Source organism: Colobus angolensis, unplaced genomic scaffold (assembly GCF_000951035.1).
Source record: "Colobus angolensis palliatus isolate OR3802 unplaced genomic scaffold, Cang.pa_1.0 Scaffold355, whole genome shotgun sequence".
NCBI lineage: Eukaryota > Metazoa > Chordata > Mammalia > Primates > Cercopithecidae > Colobus > Colobus angolensis.
In genome coordinates this window covers 208,866-213,526 of record NW_012116877.1, presented here as the reverse complement: position 1 = coordinate 213,526, position 4,661 = coordinate 208,866, and positions in this window count along the sequence as shown.

Genomic DNA, 4,661 nt, shown 5'->3' with positions numbered 1-4,661 from the left:
TAGAGGCAGGATTTTGCCATGTTGCTTTGGGTGGTCTCAAACTCCTGGGCTCAAGCAATTCTTCTGTCTTGGTCTCCCAAAGTGCTGGGATTATAGGCATGAGTCATTGTGTCTGGCCTACATTTATTATTTCTTAATTTTTTTGAAGACAAAGTCTCTCTCTGTCACCAGGCTAGAGTACAGTGGTGTGATCATAGCTCACTGTAACCACAAAACCCTGGGCCCAAGGGATCCTCCCACCTTGGCCTCCCAAAGTGTTGGGAGTACAGACGTAAGCCTGTGCACCCGGCTGTATTGAAGGTTTTTTGTTTGTTTTGCTTTTTAAATCATGATCTCCATGAAATATGCTTCAGGAAAGCTGTTTTTGGAAATAAACTGGAATAGGAATGAGACTAAAGACTGGTACACCAATTAGTTATGCCGGCACAATAGTTCAGATGGGAGATAATGAAAATGGACCTTGGCTAGTACATGTGGAGGTAAAGAGGAGGGGCATTCAAATGAAGAGATAGAGCAGATAGTTGGAGATAAAGGTCAGAAGCGCCTATCTCATTAAGTCAAGGAGTTATTACTCTTCTCCAAATAATGTATTTCAAAAACTACCTCCACATTTTGATTTTGTAAAATTTGCACCCGTGTCTCCTAATCCCAGGCTGCCAGGCAGGATAATTACACTAGAGGTTATGAGTGGTTTGCTAGAGTGGAATTAGGGTTTTTCTGTTTCTGTTTTCCAGTACATGTGTGATATTTAGGCCATGGACAGCAGCAACACACAGAACTTTTCCATAAGAAAAGTGTTTTGTCGGCTGGGCGCGGTGGCTCAAGCCTGTAATCCCAGCACTTTGGGAGGCCGAGACGGGTAGATCACGAGGTCAGGAGATCGAGACCATCCTGGCTAACATGGTGAAACCCCGCCTCTACTAAAAATACAAAAATTAGCCGGGCGTGGTGGCACACACCTGTAATCCCAGCTACTTGGGAGGCTGAGGCAGGAGAATTGCTTGAACCTGGGAGGCAGAGGTTGCAGTGAACCTAGATCATGCCACTGCACTCCAGCCCGGGCAACAAGAGCGAAACTCCAATTCAAAAATAAATAAATAAATATATAAAATTTAAAAAATAAAATAAACTTTGAGTGGATAGCCTCTTGGAGATGCGGCAGGTCGGGAAAGAGAGACAGCTAAGAACTGGCTATTCCACAGCTTCACCTTCTCTTGCAAAGTTGTTCCACAAGAATTACAAGATTGTAGAGTCTTTCAACATTTTAGAATCTTAGGGTTATAAAGTAGTACAATAGAGAAACTTAGAATCATAACATCTTGGGTGGGTAAGGACCCTGAAAAAACAAGTCCAAGCCTCTACCAAATAGTTTCACTCCATCTCAAAACATAAACAAACAAAAACCGTTCTCTATGGAAAAAAAAAAAAAATAGAAAAATTAGGCAGGTGTGGTGGTGGGTTCCTGTAGTCCCAGCTACTTGGGAGACTGAGGCAGGAGAATCACTTGAACCAGGGAGGTTGCAGTAAGCTGAGATCACACCACGGCACTCCAGCCTGGGAAACAGAGCAAGTCTCTGTCAGAGAAAAGAGAGAGAGGAAAGAGAGAGGACAGAGGGGAGGGAGGGAGGAAGGAAGGGAGGGAGAGAGAGAGAGGAGAGAGAAGAGAGAGAGAGAGAGAGAGGAGAAAGAAAATTGTAGGAAGAGGTGTGGCAAAAGTCAAATGGTATATTAATTTCCATAGGCCTATATGGCAGAGCATATAGAATAGTCCTTCTTAAGGCCAGAAGAGTTTTTATCGCAAAACAGCATTATCAACTCAGAGTGACTTGTTTTAAATGAAGCATTTAGTTATTTTGGTGGTAAGGAGCAGGTTACCTCAAGTAGTTCAGGGTAAAAGTTTGTTGCGCATTTCATTATAAAAATAGGCATGTTGGAGGGCCCTGAGATGCTAAGCAGGCCAGTTTCAGAAAGAGATGGGATTCAAAAAGAGGGTGGTTTCGTATTGAAGAAAAGGGTAGGGACCACAACAAAGTTGGAAGGTCTGGTTTTCTTGCAGCCAAACTTAATGGATAATTTATTCATCTGAACTGAGTCTCAGTTTCATCATCTGTAAAATGGAAATAACCATGCAATTGTTCTCTAATTGGACCATTAACAATGTATGGCAGAACAATGAAATCTAAGACCATTATAGGACTAGGTGCGGTGGCTCATGCCTGTAATTCCAGTACTTCAGGAGGCAGAAGAGGGAGGATCGCTTGAGCCTAGGAGTTCAAGACCAGCCTGGGTAACATAGCCAGACCCCATCTCTATTAACTAAATAAAACAAAATAAAATAAATAAGGCTGGGCGTGGTGGCTCATGCCTGTAATCCCAGCACTTTAGGAGGCCGAGGCGGGCAGATCAATAGATCACGAGATTCAGACCATCCTGGCTAACACGGTGAAACCCTGTCTCTACTAAAAATGCAAAAAATTAGCTGGGTGTGGTGGCGGACACCTGTAGTCCCAGCTATTCGGGAGGCTGAGGCAGGAGAATGGTGTGAACCTGGGAGGTGGAGCTTGCAGTGGGCTGAGATCCAGCCACTGCACTCCAGCCTGGGAGACAGAGCGAGACTCCGTCTCAAAAAAAAAAAAAAAAGAAAGAAAAGTGTGTTTTGTTTTGTGGAGGTGTGGGTCTCACTATAGCCCAGGCTGGTCTCAAACTTCTGGGCTCAAGCAGTCCTCCTGCCTCAGCCTCCCCAAGTGCTGGGATTATAGGTGTGAGCCACCGCACTTGGCCGAAAAGTTTTCTTACGTTGAGTAACATGTTTGTGATAACAAGTGGTTCAGTGCAGACCAACCTGAAAGGGTTGGGAAGAGGTGGATAAGGGTAGCCTGTCAGGTGTCACAGTATCCCTCTGCTGGAGGAGCTCTGTGCAGGAGGTACTCTCCCAGGGCTGGACCAACCAGAACACAGGTTTTGGGCTTCTGGAAAGATTATTGTTTAAGTTGCACACCTAACTACCTGGTGAGCGGTTCTCTGTACCCTCTCTGTCGTTTTTTGTTTTCTTAAGAGTCAGAGTCTGGACCAGGCAAGGTGGCTCATGCCTGCGCCTGTAATCCCAGCATTTTGGGTGGCCAAGGCGGATGGATCACCAAAGGTCAGGAATTCGAGACTAGCCTGGCCAACATGGTGAAACCCTGTCTCTACTAAAAATACAAAAATTAGCCGGGTGTGGTGGCGGGCACCCGTAATCCTAGCTACTCGGGAAGCTGAGGCAGGAGAATGGCTTGAAACCGGGAGGTGGAGGTTGCAGCGAGCCGAGGTTGCACCACACCACTCCAGATAGGGTGAGACTCTGTCTGAAAAAAAAAAAAAAAAAAGGGTCAGAATCTGCCTCTGTCCCTCAGCTGGAGCACAGTGATGCCATCCTAGTTCACTGTAGCCTCGAACTCCTAAGCTAAAGCAGTGCTCTCGCCTCAGCCTCCCAAGTAGCGAGGACTACAGGCTGGCACCACCATGCCCAGCTAATTTTTAAATTTTTCTGCTACCTTGGCCTCCCAAAGTGCTGAGATTACAGGTGTCAGCCACAGTGCCCTGCCCCTTCCTATGGGCTTCTGTGATCTTACTAAATAGTTGAGCTTCCCTCTTGCAGCCTCTTTCATCATCTTTTCACCCTCTCTCTAGGGTTAGGTAATTCCCACTCACTCAGCCCAGCCCTGCACAAGGAGAAAATTCCTGGTAAAGTTCAGGCTAGGGTGTCAGCCCATCTCTTTCTGGCTTTTCCCAGGTAGCCAGTCCTCTTCCTCTTCTGGAGTTTTATATATATTTTTTCTTTTAAGTATGATTTTCTTTGTATCAAAACCATACCAAAAAATAGAAGCAGAAAACTTCCACTGAAGCTAAAATAGTTTTCAGTTTAAGGTAGCTTAAGGTATATATTTTCACTTAAGTCATAGATTAGAACTTTTTGGCACTATGGGAAACATTTTTTTTTTTTTTTTTTTGAGACGGAGTCTCGCTCTGTCGCCCAGGCTGGAGTGCAGTGGCGCGATCTCGGCTCACTGTAAGCTCTACCTCCCGGGTTTTTACGCCATTCTCCTGCCTCAGCCTCCCGAGTAGCTGGGACTACAGGCGCCCGCCACCTCGCCCGGCTAGTCTTTTGTATTTTTTAGTAGAGACGGGGTTTCATCCTGTTAGCCAGGATGGTCTCGATCTCCTGACCTCGTGATCCGCCCGTCTCGGCCTCCCAAAGTGCTGGGATTACAGGTTTGAGCCACCGCGCCCGGCCGGGAAACTTTTTATAACAGGTGACCATGAAATTATTACTTGAAAGGAAGTTTAACCAGAGATCAAATATAGTCTTTCTAAAGGGCCTCCCTTTATTTTCTTGCTCCCTAAGGCATTCTCTGATGTGGTTGTGCTGAGAACCAGGACAGTTTTGTTTTTTTTTTAAGCTTTAAAGGAAGGCTAGCTTGTAAAAATAAAACCAGAAAGGCAAAGTACTCAATGCTTTTTTTGTGATGCAAGATATTATAAAAATCTAAAATCCATATTTACTTCTAGGAACTTTAAAAATATTTACATATTCATTATTTCATTCAACATTTGTTGGTGCTTCATCATGTTCTATGACCTGTGCCAAATGCTGAGGATAGAAAGAAAAATAAACAATATTC